This window comes from Achroia grisella, unplaced genomic scaffold (genome assembly GCF_030625045.1).
Source record: "Achroia grisella isolate CSIRO2021 unplaced genomic scaffold, CSIRO_AGI_Agris_v1 utg149, whole genome shotgun sequence".
In the NCBI taxonomy this organism is placed as follows: domain Eukaryota; kingdom Metazoa; phylum Arthropoda; class Insecta; order Lepidoptera; family Pyralidae; genus Achroia; species Achroia grisella.
The window spans coordinates 4,331,348-4,353,256 of record NW_026712644.1 but is presented as its reverse complement, the minus strand read 5'-3'; the positions used below and the strand labels follow the sequence as shown (position 1 = coordinate 4,353,256).

At 34.5% G+C, this 21,909-nt stretch overlaps 1 protein-coding gene across 1 annotated transcript in view; it reads right to left on the bottom strand.

Moving 5' to 3' along the window:
- LOC131840666 (AT-rich interactive domain-containing protein 5B-like) overlaps nucleotides 1–21,909 on the bottom strand; it is an 80,231-nt gene that overhangs the window by 38,264 nt on the left and 20,058 nt on the right. The window lies entirely within an intron of this gene.

Genomic DNA, 21,909 nt, shown 5'->3' with positions numbered 1-21,909 from the left:
ATGAAAAATATTACACAAGGTGGTGAAATGTAACACAGACGTAGTTGCGCGGGTCAGCTAGTGTAAGTATACCTAGGTACATATACTAGCTGTCCCGCTATTATAGCTGTATTTCCATATCAAAATAAGACATAGGCTATAAATTCCATGCGGATAAAACCGCGGGCAGAGCTAGTATGCTAGAAGACAAATATAGTATAGTTGTATAGTTGATAAGGGGAAATTAATATTACACAAATGGCCCCCCATTCTGTATTCTGTATTAGCACTTCTATAGGCGTTTCTAGATTATCACCAATTTTTCAAGACATACACACATACACTCACACTCACACACTCCTATGATTACACCAACCTACTTAAATTGTAATATATCATAACAAACTCACTTAAAGTACACCTCAATATGGAAGAGGACACTGACTTCTGAAACACAGGTATTTTCTATACCTACCTCAGAATTCAGGGACTTCATAATTATTTGTATTATTTGTATTTGTAAAAAAAAAATATTAAAAAAAAAGGGGGGGGAGAAGATTTGCCACGATAGGCTAACTGACCTGACCCAACGCTCATCCTATGAGAGTGTCAACCGTCGCCTATATACATGAACAGTACCAAAGACACCCAACTTCCTGTAACTTCATGTTATCCTGGTACTTTCTCTGTCTCACACTCATTTAAAAGAGGATAGAACTGACCTTCCTGGTCACCCTATCATCAACCTCTGGTCTCGCCAGCGTATACCGCCAGCGCAGACAGACACACGATTCCATTATTATCAATTAAAAATAATACATTTATTATCTATGACTGTCTTCCACCATCATTCATTACATATGAAATGATCAATTGAACAATTATAATTGTTACAAATCACTATCGTACTATATACATTAATAGTACCAAACACATCACTCAACTGCCTGCTACTTCATGTTATCCTGGTACTTTCACTTATCACACCTATTATTTTAAAAGAGCATGGAAGTAACCTGACTTCATACTCATCCTATCATCCTCCACTGGTACCCCTACAGCGTATACCGTCAGCACCATGGGTGCACCATACAACTATCATGTCATCACTGTACCAGACACCTTCAGTTCTACAATATATAGAGAGTGTCAACCGTCGCCTATATACATGAACAGTACCAAACACATCACCCAACTGCCTGTAACTTCATGTTATCCTGGTACTTTCACTGTATCACACCTATTATTTATAAGAGTATGGAACTGACCTGACCTCAACTCATCATCCTATCAATATCCACTGGTGCCCCGCCAGCATATACCGTTATCGTAGACGGGTCCACCATTAAAACATAAAATAAAATAAAAATTACACATCAATATGAGAAGATTAGTCAAAGAAATACATCAATATGAGAAGAGATGACTATTAGTCATAGAAATAGTCAACTGACCTTTCCTTCATCACAAGTTATTGGCGACTACATAGATAGTTAGACAGATAAAATATTTATTTGTTTAATCACAATTACTGAGCAAACCCTGTTACTCACTGAACGATTACTTGAACGACGAGCGTGCATGGCAATAGTTGTTCATGTACGGGATTTTCATTTAATGTTAGACATAGACACCTATATAAATATACATTGTTAATAAACTGACTTTTAAAAAGAAAATCTGTTAAATTTCTTGCTAGTTCTTAATTGATTCTGTACACTAAACTGGTCGGTAGGGAAAAAATATTAACAACAAAAAAACTTGACGTTCATAAGCGGCTAAAATGTCCTACATGATTTCTGATTTTATTTTATTAATCTGTAACACGTATTTTTTTTATTTCATCAATAGATTAATACATCATAATTGACTTAATATTTAAAAAATCAAGTAATTTAAATATTATTTACATAATTAAACTGGTACGAACACACCAGCTAACCATACTAACGTTGACCCGCACATCCGCGTCACACATTCTCCGTTCTCTGCGACATTTTTCATTCCTACACCGCTCCTATTGGTCGCAGCGTGATGTTATATAATACTAGCTAACGATGTTTTGCCATATAAATTAATAACGCTATAAATAATATTTAGTATTGTATGTATTTTGTATGTTGTATTATAAAAAAATATAATATAAATTTTGTCTAGAAAATAAAAAAAAAAAAAAAATTATCGGTGGACTACCCCTAACATTTAGGGGGATAAAAAATAGATGTTGGCCGATTCTCAGATCTGCTCAATACGCTCACAAAATTTCATGAGAATCGGTCAAGCCGTTTCGGAGGAGCCAGACCGATACAAACAATCATACTCATGAATACAAAATGTTTGTGCCGTGCGAGGAATCGTACCCGCGACCATAGGACGTAAAGCGGTGTGCTAGACCGCTAGACCACCGAGGTCGTCAATATTAATTGATAATATAGAATTCAGAATTATATATTAGAATAATTTTGTATGGATTTTGTTAACATTACAGGTACAAACATTTGTAGTCATGAGAATGATTGTTTGTATCGGTCTGGGTGTTTTCTATATATATTATGTATCTACAATTTTTTTTCCGGACTACTGCTGTTGGCCGCAGCTGGCCTTTACAGCTTCACCAGACGATAGGGGGCGAGTGCAGATGGCACTCCAAACCAAAGGAAGGACTTATGGAGCGGCTGAAGGCCAACTCTTGCCTGACGGATACGCCTTTAGTCTGAGGGCACCGCTCGGGGTTCGAACCTCAGGTCAGGCCGTCGTAATTTCGATCTCCGTTTGAATTGGACGGGGGATCGATCGGAGGGACGCCCGGGGGCGCTGGTGTGGAGCGCCCGGTCGCGCGGAGTCGCCCGGTTGAATTGTATGTTTAGGTCGTCGTCTTCGCCGGCGAGGACGGTGTCGTGTGTGTGTGTAAAAGTGTGGTCGGGCTGAAAAACCTGACGGGTCTAGATAGCGATCTCTGAAAAAGGGCGAGTACAATAGATCTATGCAGGCCGTGGCTTACAAAAACCCTCCCTTTTATACAGAGAAGATATGAGTGGGGGTTATACGCAACTAGTTTAACGATACCCAGTAATAATGAAACTACCTTCTTTTAACATTAAATATCAGATTTTTCGACAATATCGATGTGAACCCTAACTTATGATGATTTTTTTTCTAAAACACTATCATTTCAGATGTTATTTATTTACTAAATTGCTTGATATATTCACAATAGCATAGATTCATACACTGAGCTTCTTTTAATTTATATATTTACATGACAAAACAACATTAGCGGGGTCAACTAGTCAGCTAATTATACTATAAATTCCACGCTACTCTACTCGTATATCACTACATAGTATAAAACAAAGTCGCTGTCACTGTCTGTCCCTATAATAATGGGTATGGGATATTATATTATAATATGGGTAATGCGTAATGGGAGAAGTTTAAAGTGTATTCTAGAATCACTACATAGTATAAAACAAAGTCGCTGTCTGTTCTTATATATGGTTAAATCTTTAAAACTACGCAACGGATTTTGAAGCGGTTCGTTTTAGTAGATAGATTGATTCAAGAGGAAGGTTTATATGTATAGTACATGCACACCCGTGCGAAGCCGGGGCGAGTAGCTAGTAATATTATAAACGCGAAAGTTTGTGAGTGGATGTTTATGGATGTTATTCTTTCAAGTAAAAACTACTGAACGCATTTTGATGAAGCTTTACAGTTACATCAGAATAACACAAAGGTTATATTTTATATTGAAATAAAACACCCGGGCGTAGCCGGGGCGAGTAGCTAGTAGCATATATAATGCTACAAGTATCAAGAGTCGTCCGTCGTTGTATTCGGCGGAATCCGGCGTCGAGCGTCGCTTACGAAATGCTACCGGCGTCCCACACGACAAAACACGTAGCTGACAATTTTAAAACCATTTGTTTAAATTATATTATTTACTAGCTGGCAGCGAGTAACTTAACACAAATAATTCTATTATTTACCAGCTACTCGCCCCGGCTTTCGGAATGTACATGTATTATACATACATATACGAACAGAGATGAATGGAAGAGAAAAACATATTACGCCGACCCCAAATAAATGGGATAAGGAAGAAGCAGATGATGATGATGTATTATACATATAAACCTTCCTCTCGTATCACTCGTATCTATTAACAAAAACCGCTTCAAAATCCGTTGCGTAGTTTTAAAGATTTAAGCATACATAGGGACGGACAGACAGCGACAGCGACTTTGTTTTATACTATGTAATGATTAGCCACCGGTTCCGCACGAATGCATTACAAATCTTTGAACTAATTTACTATACTATAATATAGATACAGTATACATATAAACCTTCCTCTTGAATTAATCTATCTATTGCTGAAAACTACATTAGAATCGGTTGCGTAATTTAAAAAATATAAGCGAACAGATTAAAATCAGAAAAAAATTTTTTGAATAGTTGAAAATTTTTCTAATTCTTAAAATTTTATCAAAATGTATATATATTTATTTATTTACTTATAACTGCACATCCATATATATAAATTTACATATAATAAATCAACAACATCCTTAAATTATATTATATGTATTTACAAAAAAAATGTATTTGTATCAGTTGTCTAGTACCCATAATACGAGCTTCAGCCGGCTTAACTTGGGTCTAGATGGCGCTGTGTGAATTGTCCTGAGGTTATTATGTTTTTATTATTAAAGAGTATATCCATTTCGTAGATGACTCATTCCCAAAATGAAATTTAAAATTTAAGTCTGCTGTATTGTCTGCTTAGCTCCAGTACGTCTGATAAAAATTCTTTTACTGTATATAATAATCTTTTTCAGTATCATATTCATGAATGAAATGAAATAATTTATTTGCGAAATATTGGTACAGTAGAGAAGAAAGAAAGAAAGAAAGAAAGAAAAATATTTTATTCAGTGCAATGTAAAAAATACAGTACTATAATTAATACGATGCCACATGAAATCTATTGATCAGCAATATTTACCATACAGGCATGCAAATTACGTGAAGGCGCTTGTGCCACTCAAATATTCTCTCATGTTTTTTTTCAGATATTTTATCTAAAGTTTGTTTTTGAACAGCATTTTTAACATTTTAAATAATGTCTATTATATTTAAACATTTATATTTAACAAAATGAATAATCAGATACAAATAGAAATAATCTTTATTGAAATGAACTTAATATAAGCAACTTTGAATAGTAATATTTATTTTATTCTACCACTCATCCGTAACGGAAACTCACACATCACAAGACGAGCAAGAAACTTGCGTATTGCTCCTATTATAAAATCATTTCAATAAAAAACAATCATATATAAAAAAAATATTAATATAATAGGGTTAATTCAGAAATATTTTATATTATATTATGTGGTTAATTCAAAATGTTCAGTTGCGTCCGTCCAACTGTGGAGTGCACTAAGTAAAGCAAGCAAACGAAGCAAACTCGAGGGCACAGGGTTGTCACCGAGTTTACTATTTCATTAATTCGATTCACAATAATTTCTTATAATTTTTATATATTTCTAAAATTATTAACTTAGTATTTTTTACTAATATTATACACGCCTTAACGTTTTGTTTTGTAAGTATGGATGGATGTTTGTTACTCATTCACGCAAAAGCTACTAAATAAATTTTAATGAAACTTTGCAATTATACAGCCAAAACAGCAGATTAACAAATTTCAGGCTAATAAAACCAGAGGCACAGTTAATTCAAAAATAATTTATTTTTGAATTAACTGTGCCACCCACCCTGTTCATATTTCCACCCAAAGGTAGTCTGGAAGAGATTGCTTAGCGATAAGACCGCCTTTTGTATGAGTCAATGTATATTTTCTATCTTAATTGTTTTTTTTGTTCTGTAATTTTTGTATTGTAATACAATAAAGAGTATAAATAAATAAATAAATAATAATTTAATATTATAAGACTATTCTTAATACATACTATGTACATACATATTATTATACAGATACTTTATAAATAGTTACAGATCAGAATAACACAGGCTATAAACTTCATGCGGCTGAAACCGCGAGGAGCTAGTAATATTATAAACAAGCTTATAAAGTGAGGTTCTTACAATGTACCTACTTTTATTTCACATTTATTTGCTTTTGACAAAAATGCAATATCATATGCTTATAGTTTATTTCTTTCTTAGTTACTACATTCTCACTAACAGTATTTAAAAATGAATCTGTATTATTTATAATACAAGCTCATTTGAAAACAATACGACCTGAGTTTCTTTTCAGGTCTCATCTCGAAATCATTATCGGTAGATTTGACATGTCATAAGTCTGCAGTACACCTATATGAATAAAGTATTTTTTATATTGATTAAAAATGTAATTAAAAATAATAATAATAACAAGCGAGCGACAGCCCTGCACAGTCAACGGCAAGTATGCGCCCGGCCGATATTTTTTCATTCTAGAACATAACCCAATGGAGTCGAATTGTGATTTTAAATTTTCTAAATACAATTATTATATTATATAAAAGATTACTTGAGTACCAAATTACAAAATCATATGCGGAGACATGATGATGTGACAAAAATATGAACAGCTGACCTCACTACTGTAATATAGGGTATGCATTATAAAGTTGTGAGGGTGTCGTTTCGCATACGGATGATCGCCATCTTGTCTGTGAATAAACTCAGTATAAAGCTGTCGTATTACTCATTATATACCCTGTAGTACCTAAAGACTTAACTACCATGTGGGATATATACCTAGGAAGAGAGAGAGAGAGAGAGAGAGAGAGAGAAAGAGAGAGAGAGAGAGAGAGAGAAAGAGAGAGAGAGAGAGATAATCGGAGATATGATACAATTTCATCCGAGATACTCGTGAACGTGTGCTGCTTACAGATACTGGTCTGCACTGATAAGTATGACAGATTTCTTTTATTACTCAAGCAACTATATACAATACATTATAATTACCTACTTTTACTATTTTGGAATTTGCATTTAATAAAGTTTCGAAAACTAGTTGTGTGTGTAGCTAGCTAAACCGTAAAATCGTGAATCATAGCCTGTATTATTCTGATATATAAGCTATATTATACTGTAAAGTTTCATCAAAATCCGAAATCAGAATCACCGAATCAAAAAGTAGATTTTTGAGTGAAAGAATAACAAACATCCATACATCTATCCATCCATAACTTTCGCATTTATAATATTTTAGTTACACGTAAAGTTGTACATTTGCATAAAGAACAACAGGTAAGCTATTCTTGCTCATTCATCTTGTCCGGACGAACGATCGAGACAAATAACTATTCAACACTGCCCATAATAAGTTAACGACAATTTGAATAAAGTTAATTTCTACACCTAATTCTTATTTGTGTCTTTGTTTCTGTAATTTATAAAAATGTGTCCCATGTAAATATAATCAAATATTTTAGAATAGAACAGAATAGATCATGCCTTCATTTTTTATTTATTATGATTATTTTAGAACCGCCAACAATTTTTCTCTGTACTATCTATGGTTGACTGGTAGAAAATATTGTGCTAACGGTTTACGCTGGCGGGGCACCAGTGGAGCATAAGATGAGCTTGAGGTCATGTTAGTTAGCAAATCGTGACAAATTCACCGGGAATTTATCACGATAGTACCGCGTGGAGGTCGACCTGCCATGATACATTGCTAGTAATAGGATCATTAGTCCACATAGCGAGTGCGTAGCAATTTCTATGTTGATTATCGCATGCCTCTTACTTGTTACACTGTAATTATTTATATAAAAAAACATCTATTAAAAAGAGCAGCACACAAGTTTCTTGCTCATTCTTCTTGTGATGAATCTGCATTCCGAATGAGTGGTAGAATCAAAATATGACTATTCAAAAGTGCTTGTAATGAGTTTATTTGAATAAACATTATTTCTATTACATTACTAAGAACCCCCTATCCAGTTCGGTTAGATACTTCAGTTCAATTGACAATCATTGATGAGACACATGTAACACTCAACATGCAAATGTACATAATACATAATAAATAACGTACTTCTTTAAAGTCGGTTAACACGCATAAATGAGTCGTTATTATTGTAAAATTGTAGCACTAAGCATCTCCACGGTCGCCCTGTCTCACAACAATACGTGCGTCCCGCTCGCTCGCTCCCCCCACTACTCTACCATAATCGAAGGGTTCACGCCGCCGTGTGGTATGTAACTGTTGTTACAATTCAATCATACAAATAATAAATAATATATATATACATGATTCTGAAATATACCTAATATATATAAGATTCAGTTTGCATTTTTCTCTATCTATACATAGAAATCAAATTGAAGTGTCTGTTTGTAATATTGAAATAACCGTTTTTTTCTACATGCATATGAATATAAATACATACATACACCAAAATAACATTTATTACAATTTTTATCTGTCTCTCTATTTGTTCCGGCCAATATCTGAAATAGCTGGACCGATTTTGACGAGACTTTTATTGGCAAGTAGCTGATGTAATAAGGAGTAACTTAGGCTACTTTTATTTTAGAAAAATAATGTTAAATTCCACGCGGACGAAGTCGCGGGTGCAGCTAGTCTTTCATGTACACAACAGACAGTTACATACAGTAGCGCGGCCGGCTAGCGCAGCGCCGCGTGTGACCGTGTGACGTTACTTTTTTTATTCCGTTTCTTCTCAACCGCCATTACCTGCCCACATATTAGTGGCATACACATTTGGCATAGATTACATATTATACTAGCTGTACCCGCGACTACGTCCGCGTGGAATTTAACAAAAAAGTTAAAAGAGTATTTTTCTAAAATACAACTAGCCTAAGTTACTCCTTATTACATCAGCTACCTGCCAATAAAGTCCCGTCAAAAACGACAGACAGACAAAAATTGTAAAAAATGTTATTCTGGTGTATGTACCGTTATATACATATGCATGTAGTAAAAACGGTTATTTCAATATTACAAACAGACACTCCAATTTTATTTATATGTATAGATTTAATATACTTTTATGTATAATTGTAAGAATATATCATTCTCAACTCCTTCTCTACATAAACTATAAGTGTGCGAAATTTCATACGTCTCCGTCTGAGCAATTTTCGTTAAAAGGGACACAAATTTTTTGCTTCACAAAGTAATATATTGATAACAAATTAGCTAATTCTTGCGTCTTCGTCTGCTGTAATAAATTTTCAACCCTTATTTCATCCCTTCCAAAATACTTTATGAGATATAAGATAGATAGTTTCAACCCCTATTTCATTCCTTTCAAAATATTTTGAGATATAAGATAGATATTTTCAACCCCTAGTTCATCCCTTCCAAATTACTTTAAGATAATACTTTGAGATATAAGATAGCTTATGTATATGATTAAATATTTTTAATTATCTTAACTCAGACAAACCCGCCTACGTATACTAGTAAAACACTCTTATCAGAAACAATAAACCGTTATCAATGAGGCCAATAGCCATTTATTTGAAATAAAAACGTTACTGCCTGAAAACTATGTCAAGTTATTACATACTAGCTCACCCGCGTGACTTCGTCTGCGTCACACATTCCCGGAAAACACATTTTTCAATGCTACTCCGCTCCTATTGGTCGTAGCGTGATGTTATATAGCCTATGGGATTCGTCATTAAATGATCTATAAAACGTTAAAAGAATGTTCAAAATCGGATCAGTAGTACCGGAGATTACACAGAACATACAAACACACAAATTTTATAACATTACTTCAGCAATTTGCTTGCAGTTTGTAAGTTCCTGAATATCAAAGAATCAATAAATATAAAAAAAAAACATTATCATAGCAGTATTCAAGTGTTTTATTTCTTTCATTAGCCGTTCCGTTCTTATCATTAAAAAAAAAATACGTATATATTTTAATCTATGAAATATGAGGTCAGGTCTATTGTCACATCGTGGCTCATCCTATCATCCTCTACCGGTACCCCGCCAAGGCATACCATCCATGATTCCATTAAAAAAAATCATTTATTATATATGACTGTCTTCGACTATCATTCATTACATATGAAATCATCAATTGAATAATTATAATTGTTACAAATCACTATTGTACTATATATATGAACAGTACGAAAGATATCACCTAACTGCCTGTAACTCCATGTTATCCTGGTACTTTCCCTATTACTTTATAAGAGCATGGAACTGACCTGACTTCAATCTTATCTTTTCATCCTCTATTGGTGCCCCTCCAGCGTATACCGTCAGCACCATGGGTGCACCATACAACTATCATACATAAAATAAACACGACTGATAACGTCATCACTGTACCAGACACCTCCAGTTTAGAGTATCAACCGTCCCCTGAACAGTAAGAACCAAAAACATCACTCAACTGCCTGTAACTTCATGTCATCCTGGTACTTTCACTGTATCACACCTATTATTTTATATGAGGATGGAACTGACCTGACCTTAACTCAGTCTATCATCCTCCACTGGTGCCGCGTCAGCGTACCGTCAGGGTACATGGTTACTCGATTCCATCATCATCCATAAAAAAAACACTTATTATCTATGACTGTTCGACTATCATTCATTACATATGAAATCATCGAATGAACAATTATAATTGTTACAAATCACTAACGTACTATTATACATGAACTAAAATCCAAGACATCACCCAACTGCCTGTAACTCATGTTACCCTGGTACTTTCAATGTATCACACTTGTATTTTATAAGAGCAAGGACTGAACTGACCTCATGCTCATCCTACACTAGTGCCCCGCTAGCGTATACCGTCAGCACCATACAGCTATCATGTCATCACTGTACTAGACACCTTCAGTTCTACAATATATATAGGGAGTGTCAACTCGCCTATATACATGAACAGAACCAAATACATCACCTAACTGCCTGTAACTTCATGTTACCCTGGTACTTTCAATGTATCACACTTGTATTTTATAAGAGCAAGGACTGAACTGACCTCATGCTCATCCTACACTAGTGCCCCGCTAGTGTATACCGTCAGCACCATACAGCTATCATGTCATCACTGTACTAGACACCTTCAGTTCTACAATATATAGAGAGTGACAACTCGCCTATATACATGAACAGTACCAAATACATCACCTAACTGCCTGTAACTTCATGATATCCTGGTACTTTCACTGTATCACACCTATTATTTTATAAGAGCCAGGAAGTAACCTGACTTCATACTCATCCTATCATCCACCAATGGTGCCCATTATGTTCCATTAGGACCTTCGGTTCTATAATATATACAGAGTGTCAACCGTCGCCTATATATATGAGCAGTACCAAATACATCACCCAACTGCCTGTAACTTCATGATATCCTGGTACTTTCACTGTATCACACCTATTATTTTATAAGAGCATGGAACTGACCCTGACCTCCATACTCGTCCTATAAACCTCCACTGGTGCCCCGCCAGCGTATACAGTTAGTTCCTGATCCGATCCATATTCATCCATAATGAAAAACCAAATCTCAGACTACCTCTGGGATTACAATTGTAAATATATAAAAAAATAAAATATATAAACTACGTCACACAGATAATAAACTTCAACGGCCTTCGCACAAACTTTCTCAACTTACATAACAAACTTACGTTTCTTAAAAAAAAAACAATTAAAAGTGGCGAGCACACCCGCGGTATCAACTTATAGCGAGCTGCAGAAATTACCTCGATTGTATATTGATATTTATGGCGTTGAGTGTCGCAGCGTTGCAACTCGCGCGATATTATTATTACTTCATAAACATACTCATGCCGCATGCCGCCGCGCCGGCCACATTGGCAACAAGAAATTTAACACAAATTATTTTATTATTTACTAGCTACTCGCCCCAGCTTCGCACGGTTGTACATAAACCTTCCTCTAGAATCACTCTATATTAAAAACCGCTTCAAAATCAGTTGCGTAGTTTTAAAGATTTAAACATACATAGGGACGGACAAACAGCGACAGCGACTTTGTTGTATACTATGTAATATGATGAAGATAGTTAATGTTATAGCTAACATTATATCGACAACAAATAGCATACTGTCTTGTCATGTAATTTCTTTTTAATACACGAATTCAAATTAAAAAAATCTCAGAGTCAGTATTATCTTCCTCGAATTTTTAATAATCCCAATTTACATGTAAACAATCAACATGTAAATCAGGATTTTTATACTTATATACATAAATTTAAACCAACTAACAATATCAATACCAGAAAGAAAGAAAGACAAAATATTTGATCAGTACCTACTTGCAGTTTTAATAAAATTAAGATTTTTTATTAAGTTTTTACTCAAGTAAACTTAGTTCACAATGTTAGGATTGGAAATTTTACCAATCGTAAATAATTGTTCAACTATAATGATCTATTAATGTATTATTAATAGGTCACTCTTATTTCTTATTCATATTATTTACATAGTAATTATAAATTATGAAATACTAAACATTACAATCCGAGCTACATCATTTTTCCACTCAGCGAACAGAGCAACCTTTAATACACACACACAAATGCAACTAATTTTACGGCTGCGCACACCAACACAACAATAACAACAAACACATACCAAGTAAATATCCACTTTAACCCTATACAGTTAAAGTCGAAATTCCTATACATAAATAGGACATACGACGTTTTATATCCGCGGCGGTCCACTAACGTTATAAGAGACGAGTTCGTGAGCCGAATCTTTGAAATTATACATACGATTTTCAACTTTATAACATTAAACTTAGAGATGCGAACTATATTACTAGCGGGTATTGATATTCGAACATTGTATTCTTTACTCCGTCGCATTAAGGTCGTAATTTGAATTACTGTTTCTAGTACGTGTGACGTAAGAGGTAGTGATTTTCAGATTTTCTTCTCTACATAATAAAATGGTAACCAAGTCAATACTGTACATTAAATATTTCAGATACACACTTCGCTAGCCAATACACGTGACTTCGTCTGTGTTTATTTAGATTTCAAACGCAGTCTATACTCGTTTTCATGATATTTTTCACTAAACTCCGTTATTCTAAAGAGCTTGTGTTACGGGTACTAGACAACTGATATAAATACATAGATTACCTATCTACCTATATAAATATACATTGTAAATAAACTGACTTTATAAAAAAAAGTGATTCAATTGAGTTTCTTGCCAGTTCTTCTCAATTGGATCTATATACCGAATTGGACGGTAGGGAAAAAATTATAATTATAATGTAAAAACTTGATGTTCATAAGCGGCTAAAATGTCCTACATGAATAAATGATTTTTTAATTTTAGTAGATTCATTTCCATGTGTTTCGGATTGTGATGAGTTTGATGTGCGAATGAGTGGTAGAATAAAAAAAATATATATCTATACATATAAATTAAAATTGTAATGTCTGTTTGTAATATTGAAATTACCGTTTTTTACTACATGCATATGCATATAAATACGGTACATACATCAGAATAACATTTTTTACAATTTTATTTGTCTGTCTATCTGTTTGTTCCGGCTAATCTCTGAAAAGGCTCGACCGATTTTGACGAGACTTTTTTGGCAGGTAGCCGATGTAAAAGGAGTAACTAAAGTAGTTGATGTAATAAGCAATAACTTAGGCTACTTTTATTTTAGAAAAATAAAGTTAAATTCCACGCGAACGATGTCGCGGGAACAGCTAGTATTAAATAAAAACTTTCAGATTCATATTATTAGTAGCTATGTATAGATGCGCATACTGTACAGACGGGACATAGCGACAACAATTATACACAATTCACTATGTATTGAGGTTGCGACCTCGCACAACTCGCGTGCGAGCAAACACCGGCGCTAACACTATACATAATCACAACTAATATAAACTGTACACGCGACTTCGTCCGCGTGGAATTTATTTTTCTAAAATAAAAGAAGCCAAGTTACTCCTTATTACATCAGCTACTTGCCAAAAAAAGTTTCGTCAAAATCGGTCCAGCCTTTTCAGAGATTAGCCAGAACAAACAGACAGACAGATTAAAATGGTAAACGTTTACCGTAGCCCGCATGAAACACCAGGAGAAGAAACAATAATATCTCCTTCTTGAAAACCCTGTGCTGTAGGTGGTCTAGCGGTTTAGTACACCACGTTACTACGGATGGTCGTGGATTCGATTCCTCGCACAGTGCAAATATTTGTATTCATGAGTATGATTGTTTGCATCGGAATGGTAAACGGTAACCGGTAACAATAATATATCCTTCTTGAAAAACCCCATGCTGTAGTCTCCAGAATGAGTGATAGAAAAAGAAGCTGACTAAACAAAAGATCTTCATAAAGTAAGAAATGAAGAAATATTGCACAGGATGAAAGAAAAAAGGCAGATATTCAATGCTACAGGAATGAGGATAATATTTTAAGAAAGGTGTTACATATGAATGTGGATGGTTACAAGGGCAGAGGAAGGCCGAAAAAGAGATGGATGGACTGTGTGAAACATAATATGGTAAGAAAGGAAGTAGAATAGAATAGAACAGAAAATCATTTATTCAAATAAACTTAATTTAAGCACTTTTGAATAGTCAACATTTTTTTAAATCTACCACTTAATCGGAAAGCTGTCTCATCACAAGAAGAATAAACAAGAAACTTGTGTGTTGCTCTTTTAAACAATCCTTGTAAGTTCACATTTTACAAGTCGAAACGTGAATACAAACTACCAACCAGCACTAATTTATATAGGCTAGGCAAGTAAATAACGAGATGACTGCGAACAGAGATGAATGGAAGAGAAAAACATTACGACGACCAAAAAAATATGTGATAAGGAAGAAGCAGGTGATGATTAAATGCTATAGAAAGTAGACGAGGAAAAATGTTGGAGCACTTGATACGGCACGATGAAGTTTTGATACTAATTAACAGGGATGTTATGGATATGAAATTTCGGATACGGATAGGTTTCGGATATAGGAATGATTATTATACCGGATACGGATGCGGATGCGGATATGAAATTATTTCGGATTATCCGTTAGTTTCTGATAATTTCGGTTACGGATATTAATTTTTTAAGGAATTTCAAAAGTAAAACACAAATGGTTACATAACGTGTCTCAATTACGCTTCGCCCCTATCCGATATTATCCGAAACTTTTATTTCGGATTCGGTTACGGTTACGGTTACGGAGCTCCCTTACATCCCTGCTAATTATTGAGGGAAAGAGAAGGAAAGAGGGAGAGAGGAAGACCAAGGCATAGTTACATCAAACAAATTAAAAACAGAATTGGAGTCGTGTCGTATCAAGCCTTGAAGAGTATGATGGAAGATCGTAGAAAGTGGCAAGAGCTCCACCGACAAGAGCGTTGCTCTTACTGACCTGACCTCATTCTCATCCTATCCTACACTGGTGCCTCGCCAGCGTATACCATCAGCACAGACGGGTGCACCATTACATTATGGAAGACCATCGGTTCTATAATACATAGAGAGTATCAACCGTGGCAAGTACCAAAGACATCACCTAACTGCCTGTAACTTCATGTTATCCTGGTACTCTCACTGTATGATGGAACTGAACTATCTTCATGTTCATCCTATCATCCACTGGTGCCCCGCCAGCGTATACCGATAGCGCAGGCATGTATAGCATTTGATTCCCCATTTCTTCAACCCAAATATTAAAATACCCTAACGCCCTGGTAAATAGACTACGTTGTTCTAACTGACCCGACTTCGCTCATCTTATCATCTTCCACTGATGCCCCGCCAGCGTATACCGTTAACGCAGACGTGTACACCATTTGATTCCCCATGTCTTTCTATCATCTTCCACTGATGCCCCACCAGTGAATACCGTTAGCACAAACGAGTCCACTATTCCATTCCCCATTTCTTCCAACCATATCTTATACCCTAACGCCTTAAATCCCCCAATATTTGGGGGGGAGACCCCAAATCTGGCATCACCGGTCACGCATATCAAACACAGTGTCGTTACAACTCGCGTACGCAGTAGAAAGTTGTCCCCATCCGGCTGTCTGTCATAATGGCAACTCGGAAACTTGTTTTTTTAATTACTTTTCAAATTATAATTAAATCACACTGCAGTTAATTTTAAACAAAGCGCTGAACGTCGTGGCGTAGTGGTTTATATGAACCACTTAGATTACGATAGGTCACGAGTTTAAATCTGTCTCACAACTAGATTTATTTCTTTCCTAATTGCCGTTAGATTTTACATATTATAAGAGTCTGTCATAGACCTACCTGAATAAAGATATTTTGAATTTTAATTCTTATTTATTTACAAGCTACTCACCCCGGCGAATTGAATTACTCTATCTATTTAAAAAAAACCGCTTCAAAATATGCGTAGTTTTAAAGATTTAAGCATACATAGGGACAGACAGCGACAGCGACTTTGTTTTATACTATGTAATGATTACTTTTCATTGCATTTGAAAAAAATATAACGAACAAAATTTATATCATACCAGCTACTCGCCATTTAAGATTTTATTTAATTCGCTAAGTTGTAGAAATATGTAGTAAAATAATTTATAATAGTATTAATGTTATAAATATTTAATTGTTAGTTATTGAAGCATTGACATGTTGTACAGAATTTTGTTTTACATTTTGATTAGAGAACACCAAAACATAAACTTCATATATATTAATATTAAAAGAGTGTATCGTTAGTGCGTAGCGGTTTCCATATTCATGTCGCATGCCTCTTACTTGTTATTATCTATATATATAAATAAAATTGTAGTGTCTCTTTGTAATATTAAAATAACCGTTTTTTATTACATGCATATAAATATATATACGGTACACATACCAAAATAACATTTTATATAATTTTTGTCTGTCTGTCTATCGGTCTGTTTGTTCCGGTTAATCTCTGACATGGCTGGACCGATTTTTTGACTGGTAGCTGATGTAATAAGGAGTAACTTAGGCTACTTTTATTTTAGAATTATTTTGTTATTTTAGAAAAAAAGAAGTACAAAAATAAATGCCCCGCGGAGGAAGTCGAGGGACCAGCTAGTGAATTTATATATTTAAAATAACATCTATTCAAAAGAGCAACACACAAGTTTCTCGCTCGTTCTTCTTGTGGTCCGAATAAGTGATAGAATAAAAAAATATGTCTATTAAACTACATTACGTTTATTTGGTATCTATTTATATAATCTTGAATAATATATATATATAATATTCTTGAATAAAGAATATATCTACACCTATTTCTATTCCAACATTGAACTAAAACTTTATTTTTAATAAAAAAAATTTATGACATACACTAGGTGTGTAATAATAATAATAATAATCTCAGGACGATTCACACAGCGCCATCTAGACCCAAGTTAAGTTAGCTAAACCTTGTGTTATGGGTACTAGACAACTGATACAAAAACATTGATTTTTTTAAAATGCATATATATTATACATTGAAAACACCCAGACCGAGACAAACACTCATGAGTACAAATGTTTGTGCCGTGCGAGGAATCGAACCCGCGACCATCGGTCGTAAAGCGGTATGCTAGACCGCTAGACCACCGAGGTCGTCATGAATCTTACCCTTATAACACCGACCCTAGTAGTAATAATAAAAAGGACAGCGATTTTACAGCGTTCTTGAAATTAAAACTATGTGTCAACTTGGTTTCTTAGTTTCCAAGTCGGTTAAAATAATGTTCAGGTATTATTAACTTCCGTCTTTAGACGACTATTAATTAAAATAAAAAAAAACGCATAAAAAACACTTTATTGTATAATTTTCTTTGTTACGTTTTCTAGGATAATATGAATAAAGGTAAGGACGGACCGGACACAAAGCTATAGGGGTCCGTATATGTTTTAAACGAAGCTTAATATGAACTAAACTATAGGACAATTCACACAGCGCCATCTAGACACAAGTTAAGCTAGCTAAAGCTTATGTTATGGGTACTAGATAACTAATACAAATACAGAGATATTTGTTTTGTAAATACATACATATTATACATAGAAAACACCCAGAGCGATACAAACAATCATACTCGTGAATACAAATGTTTGTGCCGTGCGAGGAATCGAACCCGCGACCATCAGGAGTAAAGCGGTGCTAAACCGCATGGGCGTAATGATTTTCTATTCTATTCTATTACATAAAAAAAAACCTTAAATTCCACGCGGACGATGTTGCGTCGCGAATTTAACGTTTTTTATTTACTTACACAACTATTATTACAGGCCTAAGCCCAATACAATAGTATATCTAATTCTGTTATACATGTTCGTTAATATAACATATAATATACATTGTTGTTTTTTTATGTAATAGAATACAACTAGTATTTAAACATAGAGAACTCTAAAACATTGGTGACCAGTGATTTTTTGTATTGGCAGTAATGTGAATAAATCAACCCATTGGTACCAATGTTATGTGGTATATGATATCTTCTATTACTTCATGTTGTCCTGGTACTTTTTCATACGTCAACAGAAAAAGTAAAATCTGTTTGCAATGCTCGTATTTTTGAAATTGGTCAGTTATGCCTTCTCTTCATGTTTTCCTGGTACTTTTTCTATAATATCACAGTCAACATAAAAATTAATCTTTTGCAAACCTCGTGTTTTTGAAGTCGGTTAGTAATTGAGATTTCATCGCAGAAAAAGAAAAACGTTAAATTCCACGCGGACGATGTCGCGTCGCGAATTTAACGTTTTTTTTTTTTATGTAATAGAATACAGCTAGTACTTAAACATAGAGAACTCTAAAACATAAGTGACCAGTGACTTTTTTATCCGATCGTATTAATTTACATAGTTTCATTGTATTCACTCATTACCAATTTAAATCCATTATAATTCAATATTCCTCTACAATAATTACTGGAAAATTTGCGACAAATTCATTACACACCGAAAAACAATTAACAAATTAACATTATCCTATTACTAGTTGACCCGCCCGACTTCGTCTGCATCACATTTACTTGACACTTATTATACTGTACCCGCGATTTCGTCCGCGTAGAATTTAACAAAAAAGTCAATTAGAGAATTTTTCTAAAATAAAAATAGCCTAAGCTACTCCTTGCTACATCAGCTACCTGGCAAAAAAAGTCCCGTCAAAATCGGTCCAGCCATTTCAGAGATTAGCCGGAACAAACCGACAGACAAACAAAAATTGTAAAAAATGTCATTTTGGTGTAAGTACCGTATTCATATTCATATGCGTGTAGTAAAAACGGTTATTTCAATATTACAAACAGACACTCCAATTTTATTTACATGTATAGATGCTGACTATTTTTTTAATGTCAATTTTCAAAATTGCACATCGGCAGCGGTAATCATTTACCATCAGGTGAGCCGCAAGCTCGTTTGTCCCATTTGTTATAAAAAAAAACTTTATAACAACAAAAATCCTATTTTTTTTTCACCAATCTAATCACAAATTATTTACAAATGATTCACAACATGACGTCATCGTAATTCTCAGTAACAAGCTATTGTCTCGTGCATACAAACATACATCGTTGCATATGTGACCATCATATGATACTATCGTGATGAAATGATCTCAATTACTAACCGACTTCAAAAACACGAGGTTTGCAAAAGATTAATTCTTATGTTGACGTGTCATATTATAGAAAAAGTACCAGGAAAACATGAAGAGAAGGTATAACTAACCAATTTCAAAAACACGAGCATTGCAAACAGATTTATATTTTAAATTGATGTATGATATTATAGAAAAAGATTAAAGGTTGTAACTTCAAATCTAGCCAACACCAATAAAAAAAATCCTACTGACACCCGCTGATGGAAACACCGTTAACAAACAGATCGAGACGGCGCGGCGCAGTAGGTAAGTAGTAGAGCGAGAACTCAGAAAATACTAACCGATTCCAAAGTATCATAAAATCGTACATATTCCAATACAGTCGCGCGCTCGTATGTATGGCACAACGTATCTGGTATATAATTGCCAAATGGGAAAACCATGGAGTCGTCGCGGGTTCGATACCTCGCTGAGTGGTATAAAAATTTGTATTAAATAATTTATTTATTTATTTGCATTCTATAATGCTACGTTTTAATAATCCTTACTCCTTACTAATATTATAAATGCGAAAGTAACTCTATCCGTCTGTCTCGCTTTCACGCTAAAACGACTGAACCGGATTACATGAAATTTGGTACACATAATATAGTCTAAACCCTCAGAAAGCATGCATATGAGAAATAACAATCAGTAGCCGTAACCACAAACAAAATTTTATTGTGAAGGCCATATGCAAAGTCGTGTGAATTACTACCCTTACATACATTACTAGTCAAAATAGAATAGAATATTATCATCACCTCAGTCCGGAAGACATCCACTGCTGAACAAAGGCCTCCCCCCAAAAAACTCCACAACGATCAGTCCTGCGCTGCTCGCATCCAATAATATATAAAAGGTAATAGAAAATTATTTATTCAAAAAATAACATAAATTTCAGCCCTTTTGAATAGTCATACATATTTTTTTAATCTACTCCCAATCGGCAAGGCAAGGTCTCTTATCACAAAAAGAACGAGCAAGAAACTTAAACAAGGGTAAGTAAATAAAAAAATTGCGCATCTAAAATATCCAATCCGAGTTCAAATCCAAATTCAAATCTTTATATATAAAAATTACATGTCACGTTGTTTGTCCGCGATGGACTCCTAAACTACTGAACCGATTGCAAATTTAATTTGAATATTGTGTGTAATTTGATCCAACTCGCAATATTGTTTTATTAAAGAACCTTAGCCACAGCAACGCGTGGCCGGATCAGCTAGTATATATATACATACACTAGCTTTTGCCCGCGGCATCGCTCGCGTTAACTTATCCCCTTAGGTTTTGAATTTATCAAAATCCTATCTTAGGGGATGCCTACGTCATAGTAGCTTTATGCATGCAAAGTCTCAGCCCGATCGGTTTAAAATTGACAAAGTTTCATACACTCTTTCATCCACTTGGGGGTAGAATTAATCAAAAACCGTTCTTAGCGGATCCCTACGTCATAACATCTACTTGCAAGCCAAATTTCAGCCCGATCCGTACAGTGGTTTGGGCTGTGCGTTGATAGATCACTATGTTAGTCAGTCACCTTTGAGTTATATATATTTAGATATATTTCATCTATTATTGCTGAACTATTTAATATTATAGGTATTTTCAAGAATCTTGTAGACCTACTCCTTATCAACAGGCACATTAAGAACTTCAACTCTTGTTATTATTATTACATGTACAGTCGATACCAAAATGCTTTCGATGTCAAATATGAATCATTTAAAACATACAAATATGGCAACTTCGTCATAGTTAGATTAATGATCTAACTAATAATAACTAATCTTTCCGTCAAATTCGGTCCAGCCATTTCAGAGATTAGCCGGAACAAACAAACCGAGAGATAGATAGACAAAAATGATAAAAAATGTTATTTGTACCGTATATATTTTCATATGCATGTAGTAAAAAACGGTTATTTCAATATTACAAACAGACACTCCAATTTTATTTATATGCATAGATGTATAGATAAAATGTTACAAACAAACTTTTTACAAAGTCTTTTTTTCGGGTTCAACTCTTACTCTATTGCTGTTGGCCCCAGTTGGCCTTTACAGCTACATCGGACGATCCATGTACTGTGACGACCCGTGTACCATGTAATGTGGGATACATTATTATTGTAATAAACACGTTAAGCACTTTACGCCGCGACGGTAACCCATCGGTCGTTGTTATCGTTTGTGTTCACAAAGAGTCGTAGATAAGATATACAAATACCTAAGTTGTAGTCCGACCGACGAACTACGAGT